Source organism: Equus asinus, chromosome 6 (assembly GCF_041296235.1).
Source record: "Equus asinus isolate D_3611 breed Donkey chromosome 6, EquAss-T2T_v2, whole genome shotgun sequence".
Classification (NCBI taxonomy): Eukaryota; Metazoa; Chordata; class Mammalia; order Perissodactyla; family Equidae; genus Equus; species Equus asinus.
Genome location: NC_091795.1, coordinates 75,988,715 through 76,003,303, shown reverse-complemented (window position 1 = coordinate 76,003,303; position 14,589 = coordinate 75,988,715).

The window sequence follows — 14,589 nt, the reverse complement described above, 5'->3', positions numbered from 1 at the left end:
ACCACCTAGGTTTGTGTAAGTACACTCTATGATGTTCCCACAATGATGAAATCGCCTAATGACACATTTCTCATAACATATCCCCATCATTAAGCAATGCATGACTGTATAGAAAATCCTGAAGACTCAACAAAATCTGCTGGAACTAATCAACAAATTCAAAAAAGTTGCAGGATATAGGATATTCAGGAATAAATTTAATGAAGGAAGTGAAAGATCTGTACAACGAAAACTACAAGACTCTGATGAAAGAAATTGAAGACACAAACAAATGAAAATATATCCCAGGGCATCTTCCAAGACCACAGGCCTCCTATGACTTGCAAGGCAGAAACACACACAGCTCAGAGCAGTGACAAAGCTGCCCCCAGCCCTGCAGACAATGGCTGGAAAGCCAGTGGGCCAGCAGGCATGAGAGGCCCAGGAGATGGAGGCTGGGTGAAGAAAGGCAGATAAAGAGCCAGCAAAAGGACTGTTTTGCCTCCTGAAATCTGAACAAAATAGAGACAAGATTTAAACCTAGACTCTCCAGGAAGAGGAAAGAGGATATTTAAGTATCTTGCTGTTTTTGTTTTTCCTTTTTTAACAACCTGGCCTCACTTTAGTAGGAGATAAAATAATTTTACTTCCCTCTCCCTAGGTTCAATTTTACCAGAGAGAGAACATGGCATTTCAAAGAAAGAGTCAACTGCCAAGGTCTGAGGCAAGACCATTTATTAGTGGGCTACTGGTGCCACACCCAGCCCTTGAGAACTGACAGTGTGTGTTTGGGCTCAGGGTGGGTGGGTTTCCATCTGAAAACTGCAGATATCTGTGGAGGTGATCATCACCACCACCATCCCTCAAGAATGTGAGGAAGAAATGCTCCAGAGAAGAGATGCCTTCTGCTAATTCCATGTGATGACATCTATTCCAAAAAAGATCCTGAGTTGGCAAAAGGGGCTCAAGGTAGTGACCAATTACTTTGGAGTTAGATTCATAGAACTCAAAGAGTTACGCTAAAAAGTTTCCAAAGTTCATCTGAGCAACCTTTCCATTTTCCAGCGACAGCCACTCATGGAAATGAATTGCCAAGGTCACCCAGAGAGACAGTGGCATAGCCTGGACTCAAACTCCAGCCTTCTACCTGTGCTTTTTTCTGGAGCACCACATTGCCTCAATCATGACCTCTCTCAACCTTGTTTGGGCCCAACTGCCCTAAAAATGGCATTTGGGTTTCAATGCATTTTACAGTGAATTCAAGCTCTTTTTGCTGAGTTTTGTAGATGCTGCAGTATTTGCTGAAATGGTGACACTCCAAGGTGCAACCCTGCCCAGGACTGGGACTTGCTTCCTAAATTGTGAGACTTGGTTGATGAGAGTCAGATAAGACAGTGAGGCTGATCTCAAGATGGATGGGTTTTGAAAGGATAAAATGAAATACTAAACACAAACACAGGCAAAAACAGTGAGAGTTAGGAGTTCTTATAAAAACAACTCTATTTCAAAGGCAGGTGACTATTACAGATTTTGGTTGCAGTTTAGAAAGCAGGAGAGGTATGGGTTGGCGAAGACACATCTCCAGAAAGAGAGGTCAGAGAGTGCAGCTCCACCTGCAATCCCACACTTAGGTGAAATCAGACCCCCAGGAAGAAGCTCATTTTACCCACCAAAAACTGGGGAAGAAGAGAGGCATTCAGATGTGAAAAGGCAGGAGATAGTTCCCTTCAGTTGGAGAAAAATTCCAACAACCATACAGAGAACAAATAAAAGAAACTGTTTTCTCAACAACTTTTGTCACTAATTTCTAAGAGCTCTTCCTATATGGCCTTCATCAAAAAGGGACAGAAGATAAAGTACAATCACACTTTGTGCCTGGGAGCAGCTTTTTCTGCCAAAGATCAGAAGGCTAGCACTCCCAAAGGCACATTAGGGAAAGAAAACAAAAGATATCCCATGTTTATGAGACATCCCCTGTTCATGGATCAGAAGAGTTAATATTATTAAAATGTTCATACTACCCAAAGCTATGAATAGATTCAATGCAATCTCTATCAAAATTACAATGGCATTTTTCACAGAAATAGAAAAAACAATCCTAAAATTCATGTGGAACCTCAGAAGACCCTGAATAGCCAAAACAATACTGAGAAGGAACCAAACTAGAGGTGTCACACTTCCTGCTTTCAAACTACATGACAAAGCTATAGTAATCAAAACAGTATGGTACTGGCAAAAAAAAAAAATAGACACATTAGACCAATGGAACAAAATAGAAAGACCAGAAATAAATTCTTGGATATAAAGTCAACTAATACTTGACAAGGGAGCCAAAAATATTCAATAAGGAAAGAATATTCTCTTCAATAATTAATACTGGGAAAACTGGACAGCCATATGCAGAAAAAATGAAAGATCCCTATCTTACACCACTCACAAAAATTAACTCAAAGTGGATTAAAGAGTTAAAATAAAACCTGAAACAAAAAAAGCTCTGAGGAAAAAAAAATAGGGGAAAAATCTCCTTGACATTGCTATTGGCAATGATTTTTTGGATATGACAATTGAAGCACAAGCTACAAAGGCAAAAATCAACAAGTAGGACTACATCAAACTAAAAAGCTTCTGCACAGCAAAAGAAACAATCAACAAAAAGAAAAGGCAATCTACAGAATGGGAGAAAATATTTTCAAAGCATATATCAGATAAGAGGTTTAACATCTAAAATATACAAAAAAAAACTCACACAACTCAATAACAATGAACAATTTGATTTTAAAAAATGGCCAGAGGAATTTGATAGACATTTCCCCCAAAGACATATAGGAGTGATGTCAGCATCATGGCAGAGTGAGCTCTCCCAGTAAACTCTCCCCTCAAAGATAGAATGAAAAGGACATTCATATTCCAAAAGATGACACCCACACAACACAAAAGATGTCTGAGAGAACCATGCAGCCATACGTCAGAAGGTGGAGGTGCTGGAGGCCTGCCCAAGGAAGTGGAACAAGGTAGGAGAGCACTTCCCTTCCTCTCCAAGGGACAGTAACCCAGGGGTGCATGCGGCCTCCAGGAGGAAAGCAGAGAGGGAGTGGCAGCCCTCCACAGGAATGCCGTAGATCTCTGAGGTCCCTCACAGCCCAGGGGAAAGCATCCCCACAGAGGGGACTAGCTATTGTGGGAGTGTCTTCATCAAGAAACATCCCAGGAGAGTGGATAGCAAGGGCAGAGCAAGCAGCCCCTGAGATCACCACAAGAGAAGAAAGCTCTCTTCACCCCCATGTGGAGCTAGCCCAGCACCTTGGAGCTGTCCCCACAGTTCCCAGCAGGATCAGAATACACAGCTCTTTATCCCCACCCAGTGGCAACAAGTGGGAGTGGCAATCAAATAATACAAAGATGCAGAAGCACAAATCCAGGCCATCTAGCAAGTATGAAAAAATATATTAAATGTCCAGACTAGAAGGAAAATGACAAGTACTCAGAAATCAATCCTGAAGACACAGAAATCTATAAACTACATGACACAGAATTCAAAAGAGCTATTATTTAAAAACTCAATGAGTTAAAAGACAATGCAGAATCACCCCCCCTCGAGGGGCATCAATTTCCCCATCTGTATAATGAGCAGATGAAAATAGATTGGTTTCCTCAGAGCCCTGCTTTAATATTTTTTAAATGTGTTCTGGGTACAATTTCATTTGTCAAAAAGAATGCTAGTGCCTTAAAAATGTTCACAAATTATTGAACAGGAACTCTTCATGATTTTTTTCCTGCTCTGATTCTTAATTGGCTAACTTAGCACAAGGCAACAGATTCAAAATAGGGACTGTTCTCACTAATTGTCTATCAAACTAGAAATGGTTACTTTCTGAAAGGGAAATAAAGTAATGGATAAAGCAGGCTAAAAAAAAAAAAAAAAAAACAAGACAATGCAGCTAGGAGCTGGCCCCATGGCTGAGTGGTTAAGTTCTCATGCTCCGCTGCAGGCAGCCCAGTGTTTCATTGGTTCGAATCCTGGGCACAGATATGGCACTGCTCATCAAACCATGCTGAGGCAGCATCCCACATTCCACAACTAGAAGGACTCACAACAAAGAATATACAACTATGTACTGGGGGGCTTTGGGGAGAAAAAGGAAAAAAATAAAATCTGTAAAAAAAATATTCCCTTTAAAAAAAAAAAAGACAATGCAGATAGACAATGAGTTCAGGAGACACATCACAAAAGAGATTGAAACTATAAAGAAGAACCAATCAGAAATATTGGAGATAAAAAATCAGCATGAATGAGATGAAGCAGAATATAGCTTTCTCTGAATGGTAGAGCTGATATCATTGAGGAATGAATCACCATGATTGAGGACAGAAATATACAAATTCTTCAGATAGAGGAGGAGAGAGAACTAAGACTAAAAAGAAATGAAGAAATTTTCCAAGAATTATCCAACTCAATTAGGAAATGCAACATGAGGATTATAGGTATTCCAGAGGGAGAAGAGAAGGAGAATGGAGCAGAAAGCTTGTTCAAAGAAATAATAGAAGAGAACTTCCCAAAACTAGGGAAAGAGATGTAAATCCACCATCAGAACTCCTAACCATGTCAATGTAAAAAGACCTACTGCAAGGCATATAGTAGTGAAGTTGGCAAAAGTCAATGACAAAGAAAAAATACAAGCAAGGCAGAAGAAAATAACTTACAAAGGAACCCCTATCAGGCTTTCAACGGATTTCTCAGCAGAAACCTTACAGGCTAGGAGAGAGTGGAATGATATATTCAAATGTTTGAAAGAAAAAAACTTTCAGCCAAGAATACTCTATCCAGTGAAAATATCCTTCAGATATGATGGAGAAATAAAAACTTTCCCAGATAAACAAAAGCTAAGGGAGTTCATCGCCACAAGACCCTCACACACAAGAAATTCTCAAGAAGGCTCTCAAACCTGAAAAAAAAGAAGAAAGGGTTACAAAGCCCACAGTAAGGATATAAACAGGTAGACAAAATCGGAAAATTGGAGATATCCAGCAGAACAGGTTAGCAAATACTCAGGTAAAACCTTAGAGATACAGGGAAGGAAAACACCAAAACCAAAGATAATCTTGTCAATTTAACCACAAACTCACAACACAAGATGGAATAAGACATGACAAAAACAACTTAGGAAAGGAAGATTAAAGGGACTGAACTGGTTTAGTCTAAGGAAATAAGAAGTCGTCAGAAAACAGATTATCTCATCTACGAGATTTTGCATACAAACCTCATGGTAACCACTAAAGAAAAAAGTAGATCAGAGTCTCAAATAATAAATAAGCCAAATAAGGAGAAAACTAATAAATTCAGCATGAAACTACCTAACCAAATTTGTAGTGGGAAATACACAGGATAGGAAACAAAAGAAATGCGGGAGAACCAGAAAACAAGTGATAAGCAGCAGCATTAAGCCATCATATATAATCACTGTAAATGTAAATGGACTGAATTCTCCAATAAAGACACAGAGTAGCAAGAAGGATTAAAGAACAAGACCCAACAATATGCTGCCTCCAGGAAAGACATCTTAACTCCAACGACAAACACAGGCTCAGAGTGAAGGGATGGGAGATAATACTCTAAGATAGTGGCAAACAAAAGAAAGCATGTCTCACAATACTTATATCAGACAAAGTAGACTTCAAGATAATACAGGTAAAGAGAGACAAAGAGGGGCAGTATATAATGATGAAAGGGACACTCCACCAAGAAGATGTAACACTTATAAATATCTATGCACCCAACACAGGAGCACCAAAATACATAAAGCAACTATTAACAAACCTAAAAGGAGATATTAACAACAGTATGGAGGTTCCTCAAGAAATGAAAAACAGAACCACCATATGATCCAGCAATCCTCCTTCTGGGTATATATCCAAAGGAAATGAAAATACACTATCAAAAAGATATCTGGACTCCCATGTTAACTCTAGCATTATTCACAAGAGCCAAGACATAGAAACAATCTAAGTTTCCATCAATGGATGAATGGATAAAGAAGATGTGGTATAATATACACAATGGAATATTATTCAACCATGAAGGAAAAAAAGGAAATCCTGCTGTTTACAACAACATGGATGGACCTTAAGTGTATTATGCTAAATGAAATATGTCAGACAGAGAAAGATAAATAGTATATGATATCACTTATATGTGGAATGTAAATAAGATGATTTCACAGAAATAGACAGTAAATTGGTGGTTGATACTGGCTGGGGGATGGGGGAATGGGGGAGATGTTGGCCAAAAAGTACAAATTTGCAGTTAGAAGATGAATAAGTTCTGAGGATCTAATGCACAGCATTGTGATTATAGTCAACAATACCATATTACATACTTTAAAGCTGCTAAGAGATTAGATCTTAAATGTTCTCATCACAAAAAAAATAAAGAATTATGTGATGTGATGGACGTGTTAGCTAACACTATGGTGGTAATTATACTGCAATATATAAATGTATCAAATTAACACATTGTACACCTTAAACTTATAGAATGTTATGTGTCAATTATATCCCAATTAAAAAAAGAATTCTGATTCAAGTCTTCCCCCATCTCTACTTTCATTTGTCTCTTAATATTTGCTAAATGTGCAGAATAATAATAATGTTTTACATTTCAGTAAGGCTCTTTTATAAATATTTATTTTTCAAATGTCATTCTGATGATCCTGTGCTGTAGGTTAAGACAAGTATTATCATTATCTACATGGCTAATAAGTAGTAAAGGCAGGATTCAAACCCAGTTCTCCCTAGAAAATGACTCCAAGACTGAAAGCCTAGAGCTGAGAAAATGCTACCATCCCAGACAAACACGAGATTGTTCTTAATTTCTGATATGCTGAGTTTATGGAGACAGCAGGAGTCAAATGAGATCGCTTTCTTATTTCAACAGTTTGCCAGTTTGAAAGATAATTGGTGCATAGTGGCCTAAGCCAGTACATTGTTTTATCCTTCTTTTACAGTTTTAGATCGGAATTTCTCAGATCTGCTTAAGTATCTTTCTATTCCAAGCCAGTTCAACTTGGATACCCTCTAAATAAAATCAGAGTAGGAATTTTGTGTACATGACTGTTTGAAGCACAATGCTGACACCTAGTGTATTGACTGATTTTTTTCTTTTATTCTTTCTTTTTTCCTTTCCTTCCTCCTTTCTTCCCTCCTTAGAATGGCTGTCAGGACATAGTTTAATAATAGCAAATATTTATTGAGAACTTATAACAACTTTAGCATCGTGCTAAGCACTTTAAACATAATTACCTTCATCAACTACAAACAATACTTTGTCATCGAAAAAAGCACTTTATCACCAAAAAAAGAAAAATAGGCTTAAATAGTTTAATCAAATTTTATTATTGCAAAGGTTAGGATTCAAATGTGATGTCTGACTCCAGAGTTGGAGCACTCCATCAGCATTTTTAATCAAGTAGGATTGTTTTATTGGATGGTAAAGTTAGTTTACATGTATTCACTTGGAGTACATGCTTACATTGACTTCATTCAAGACTGTTCATAAGAATTAAGGTAGGTAATATGACAAACCTGAGGTCTGCAACTTTGAGTCAGCCCTCCTCTTGATGTAACATCTCTTTCTATGGCAGGACGTCAGCACCTAGAGTTATCTAGGTCCTGGGCCCTCTCCTTCTCTCTCTGAGGGCAGAGAAGACTTTCACAGAGTCATCTTGGTAGGTTCTGGTGAACTCTGGGTGTTTCAAAAGGAGAACACTTATCCTGGAGCAATATACATTATAGCATAGTTCTTTGTGGGGTGAGCCTACCTTTCCTCAACTTACTTTGTTTCTTCTTCTAGACCGAATACTCCAAGAAGCCAGAGCATGTGCCTTTGTCATTTTTAAAGGCAAAAAACGTGGCATATAGTAGGTACTCAATAATGTGCTAAATACATGAAGAAAAGGCTGAGAATCTGTTTTTACTTTTCTAAAGGTATTTTCTTTGCACCTTTTATTTAGAATATGCCAGTATTTGAATCCAGTTGCTTAGCACCTGGTGCTAAGACTATGGTTATGAATACGGTCCCCAGTGAGCTACCTAGCTTCTCTCTATGAGAAAACACGGTCCCCAGGGCATGACGGTGTCTCCAACCAAGGGCTCTTTCAAGGGGAACTTTTATTTCCTTTCCTCTTCTCCTTCCCTCACAGTTCCACTGTTTCAAATCTGATATTAAGATTCATCAACCATTTTAACACAGTGGAGTAAAATTGTTACAGAGGTAAGTAACAAGCTCAATGTCATGCTCTTCAGCTAGTTTGATCAAGGATAACTTGGCTGCTTCCAAGGCTTCCTTTTAACTTTCTTGGATCAGCCTGTAATTAAACCTTTGTATTTAAATCTTTGTAATTAAACCTGAAAAGAGCCTGTCAAAATGCTTTAGACTAGTTCTTCTAGACTCGTTCTTACTCCTTATTTCCAGTGTCTAGCATATAATGGGTTCTCAACAAGAGTTTAACATTAGAGCAAAGTAAAAGCTAACATTGATCAAATATTTGGTAAATGCAAGTTCCTTGCTTAACACAACACACACATTATCTCATTTCACAATACTAAAAGGAAACTATTGTTATTGCTTTGATTTTACAGATTAGGAAACAGAATCAGAGAAACTATGTAATTCACCCAAAGTCAGGCTCCAGATTAATATTTGACTCTAAAACCAACACTTTACAACTATGAATCCCAAGTCCAAAACTGAGCTTTCTTTTACCCCTTTTAGATGAAAGAAGCAAGTTTTTCCTAAGAGTCAGGCCTGACCACCAGTTTGAAACAGTTTTCTACACATCAACATGAAACTGGTAGTGTTGCCCTTAGACTCTACTCAAAAATATCCTCTACTCTGGATGCAGAGCATCCTGCAACCCCTTTTCTGTGAAACACTGTAATAAATTAATTAAAATTAAAATTTATGTGATTAACCACTGTTGTCACCTAGATTTACCAGCCTTTTAGGTGAAGTAGAAAGAAATTTAGAATTAATACCACGTTATTTCTACAAAAGTTAGACAAGTCCATAGTCAGTAGTATGGCCTCCTTTTACAGAAAATCAGATTCAATTATATCACTGACATAGTCTGTTCTGGGAAAGTAAATTCTTTTGTGTGAAACTGCTAATATTAAAGACACTAATATATGATAGAGCAGCATTAGTTTCATCACACTCCCAACTGTACATATTTTGTAATCACTTCAATAGTTGTCAAACTTCAATGCAAATTCAGATGGGAAGATTGCTAAGAATTGGGATTCCCAGACCATCAGAGAATTCTGATTCAATGGCTCTGTTATTGAGCCTAAGAACATATAATTTTAATAAACAACCAAGGTAATTCTAATGCAAATCCTCCCTGAACCACATTTCAAAAATTTCAATTTGAGATTAAAAATTCAAGTAAATATTTGAAAAATATTCCACACTAGTAAGCAAAAGAATATGATCAAGAAGATGTAAATATTTGGGAAAACTAAATGCATCACGGCCTCTGTGATGAAGGTTTTGGTCACCTTGTTCAGTCCTTTGAAAGACTTGTGTAGGGGCCGGCCCAGTGGCGCAGTGGTAAACTGCGCACGTTCCGCTCCGGCGGCCCGGGGTTCGCTGGTTCAGATCCCAGGTGCAGACATGGCACCGTTTGACAAGCTATGCTGTGGTAGGCGTCCCACATATAAAGTAGAGGAAGATGGGCACAGATGTTAGCTTAGGGCCAGTCTTCCTCAGCAAAATGAGGAGGATTGGCAGCAGATGTTATCTCAGGGTTAATCTTCCTAAAAGAAAAAAAAAAAAAGACGTCTATTTTTTTTACCCAGCCAGATAGCCAAGAGTTTGTATGTTCCCAAAAGTCTGAAAGACTAATTATTTATAAGTAACATATTAGTCAAATGGTAAAACTTCCTGTTATAAGATGAATAAATTCTAGGGATCTAATGTATAGCGCAGTGACTATAGTTAATGATACTGTACTGTATAGTTGAAAGTTGCTAAAGAATCAGATCCTAAATGTTCCCACCACACATGAAAAAAGTGTAATTATACAAGGTGATGTATGTGTTAACTAACTTTATGGTATCGTTTTGCAATATATACATGTATCAAATCATCATGTTGGGGGCCAGCCCCATGGCCAAGTGGTTCAGTTCATGTGCTCTGCTTCAGCAGCCAGGGTTTCACTGGTTCGGATCCTGGGCACAGACATGGCACTGCTTGTCAGGCCACACTGAGGTGGCGTCCCACATGCCACAATTAGAAGGACCCACAACTAAAATATACAACTATGTACTGGGGGGATTTGGGGAGAAAAGCAAAAAAAAAAAAAAGAAGAAGATTGGTAACAGTTGTTAGCTCAGGTGCCAACTTTAAAAAAAAATCATGTTGTGTGCTTTAAACTTACACAATGTTATATGTCAGTTATATAGAGGATAGAAAAAATATTCAACTGTTTGAATATTGATTGAAAATTCATTCAGCCAATATGTAAAATTGGTTACGATTAATATCTTAATAATATTGAGACTTCTAATTCGGTAACCTGGTATATATCTCCATTAACTTCTGTCTTACTTTCACTCAGCAATATTTTGGAGTCTTCAGTGTAATAATATTGAGACTTCTAATTCGGTAACCTGGTATATATCTCCATTAACTTCTGTCTTACTTTCACTCAGCAATATTTTGGAGTCTTCAGTGTAATAATATTGAGAGTTCTAATTCGGTAACCTGGTATATATCTCCATTAACTTCTGTCTTACTTTCACTCAGCAATATTTTGGAGTCTTCAGTGTAATAATATTGAGACTTCTAATTCGGTAACCTGGTATATATCTCCATTAACTTCTGTCTTACTTTCACTCAGCAATATTTTGGAGTTTTCAGTGTAATAATATTGAGACTTCTAATTCAGTAACCTGGTATATATCTCCATTAACTTCTGTCTTACTTTCACTCAGCAATATTTTGGAGTTTTCAGTGTAATAATATTGAGACTTCTAATTCAGTAACCTGGTATATATCTCCATTAACTTCTGTCTTACTTTCACTCAGCAATATTTTGGAGTCTTCAGTGTAATAATATTGAGACTTCTAATTCGGTAACCTGGTATATATCTCCATTAACTTCTGTCTTACTTTCACTCAGCAATATTTTGGAGTTTTCAGTGTAATAATATTGAGAGTTCTAATTCGGTAACCTGGTATATATCTCCATTAACTTCTGTCTTACTTTCACTCAGCAATATTTTGGAGTTTTCAGTGTAATAATATTGAGACTTCTAATTCGGTAACCTGGTATATATCTCCATTAACTTCTGTCTTACTTTCACTCAGCAATATTTTGGAGTTTTCAGTGTAATAATATTGAGACTTCTAATTCGGTAACCTGGTATATATCTCCATTAACTTCTGTCTTACTTTCACTCAGCAATATTTTGGAGTTTTCAGTGTAATAATATTGAGACTTCTAATTCGGTAACCTGGTATATATCTCCATTAACTTCTGTCTTACTTTCACTCAGCAATATTTTGGAGTTTTCAGTGTAATAATATTGAGACTTCTAATTCGGTAACCTGGTATATATCTCCATTAACTTCTGTCTTACTTTCACTCAGCAATATTTTGGAGTCTTCAGTGTAATAATATTGAGACTTCTAATTCGGTAACCTGGTATATATCTCCATTAACTTCTGTCTTACTTTCACTCAGCAATATTTTGGAGTCTTCAGTGTAATAATATTGAGACTTCTAATTCGGTAACCTGGTATATATCTCCATTAACTTCTGTCTTACTTTCACTCAGCAATATTTTGGAGTCTTCAGTGTACTGCTAATGAGTATTTTGTTAAGTTTACTCCTAAGTGTTTTATATTTAATACTACTTTAAATGGTATTATTAATTTCAATTTCCAATCATTAGTTACAAGCACATATAAATAAAACTGAGTAATAAAATTGAACATGGAATCCTGAAAGATTGCTAAATTTACTTATTATTCCCAAAAGCACTTTTCTCAATATTTTTAAGGATTTTCTGGATAATCATGCTATTTACATAGAAAGACAATTTCATTCTTTCCTTTGAAATTCATATGCTTTTTATTTGTTTTTTATGCCTTACTGCCCTTTTGAAAGCCTCCATTATAAAGATGAATAAAAGTAATTAGAGCAGACATCCTTGCCTTATTCCCAATCTTGGGGGCAAAGCATTCATTCTTTCAGCATAAGTATGACATTAGTTGTAGGTTTACTGTATACATTCTTTATCAGGCTGAAAAAGTTCTCTTTCATTCCTCGTTCACAGAGGATTTTTATCTTAAATGCGTGTCAAATGGGTTCCCCACATCTATTGAGATGTTCATAAGATTTTTCTTCTTTATTCTATTAACATGGTGAATTACATTGACTGATTCATAAATGTTAACTAAATTTGCATTCCCGAGATAAAATGCACTTGGACAGCATGTTACTATCCTTTTGATACATTGTTGAATTCAATTTGCTAATATTTTCTCAAGACTTTTTACACCAGTGTTCATGAGGGATATTGGTCTATAGTTTTTCTTGTAATGAGTTTTTCCGGTTTTTTATTTGGTGTTCTGTTTTGGTTTGGTTTGGTATCAGGGTAATGCTGGACTCACAACTTGGGAAATGTTCCCTCCTGTTCTACTTTTTATAAGTTTGTGTAAAAGTGTTATTCTTTCTTTCTTAAATGTTTGGTAGAATTTGCCAGTGAAGTCTTCTGAGCCAGGAACTTTCCTTGTGGGGAGGTATTTAATTCCTTTAAAAGATATAAGACTACTTTCCAATTATCTAGTTTCTTGAGCGAGCTTTGGCAGTTGTGTCTTTCAAAGAACTGTCCATTTCACCTAAGTTGTCAAATTTATTGGCATGAAACTACTCATATTTCCTTATTATTTTGATATCTATAGGATCTGTCGTGATGTCTCTTCTTTCATTCCTGTTATTAGCTGTGTCTTCACTCTGTTTTTTTCTGGTCTACTTGGCTAGAAATTTATCAATTTTATTTTTTTTTCAATTTTATTGATCTTTCACAAAATCAGTTTTGATTCCATTTATTTTCTTTGTTTTCTATACTATTGATTTCTGCTCTTATCTTTGCTTTCCATCTTTATACTTTGGGTTACTTTTGCTCTTCTTTTTCTAGTTTCTGAAATTGGAAGTTTAGATTGTTAATTTGAAATCTTTTCTATTTTCCAAAATGAACATTTAAATTTTTCTCTAAGCGCTGTCTTAACTAAATCCCATAAATTTTGTTTTCATTTTCGTTTAGTCCAAAATATTTCTTTGACCCACTGATTATTTAAAAGTATGTTAATTTCCAAATACCTGAAGTTACTACAGATAATTTTGTAATTAATTTGTTTCATTCTGTTGTGATCAGAGAAAATACTTTGAATAATTTCAACCTTCTTAAATTTAATGAAATTTGTTTTATGGCCCAGCATATAGTGTATCTTGGTGAATGTTCCACATGAGCTTAAAAGAAAACATATTCTGCAATTGTTAGGTAGAGTGATCTATAAATGTCAATTAAGTTAATTTGGTTATTAGTGTTGTTCAAGTCTTCTCTACCCTTACTGATTTTCTCTCAGATCATTCTATCAATTGTGAGAAAGGGCTTCTGAAATATCCAACTACAACTGTGGATTTGTCTAGTTCCACTTTCCATTCTATCAGCTTTCGATTCATGTATTTTGAAGCTTTGTTATTAGGTACATCAGAGTTGAGATTCTTATTTCCACTTGATGAATTAACTTGGTTGTCATAACAAAATGTCCCTCATCATCCATGGTAACATTTGTTGATCTGAAGTACAGGCATACCTCAGATATTGCAGGTTTGGTTCCAGACTACTTCAATAAAGCGAATATCGCAATAAAGCAAGTCACTCGAATGTTTTGGTTTCCCAGTGCATATAAAAGTTATGTTTACAGTGTACTGTAGTCTATTGTGTGCAATAGCAATATGCCTTAAAAAAGGTACATACTTTAATTTTAAAATAGTATATTGCTGAGGCTGGACCGTGGCACAGCACTTAAGTTCACCCATTCCGCTTCAGCAGCCCAGGTTTTGCCAGTTCAGATCTCAGTTGAGGACCTATGCACCACTTGTCAAGCCATGCTGTGGCAGGAATCCCACATATAAAGTAGAGGAAGTGGGCACGGATGTTAGCTCAAGGCCAGTCTTCCTCAGCAAAAAAGAGGAAGATTGGCAGCAGATGTTAGCTCAGGACTGATCTTCCTCAATAAATAAATAAATAAAATTATTGCTTAAAAAAATTGCTAAAACCAGCACCTGAGCCTTCAGCAAGTCATAATCTTTTTGTTGATGGAGGGTCTTGTGAAAAATGTAGTATCTGCAAAGTGCAATAAAACAAGGTATACCTGTATACTTTACATGACTAACACAGCAACTCCAGCCTTCCTATAATTGTTTGCATATAATTGGTCTTGCTTTTTTTATTCAGTCTGACAATATCTGCCTTTTAATTGTGGTAGTTAGACCACTTTCACTTAATATGATTATTCATATGATAGGATTTAAATCTATCTTT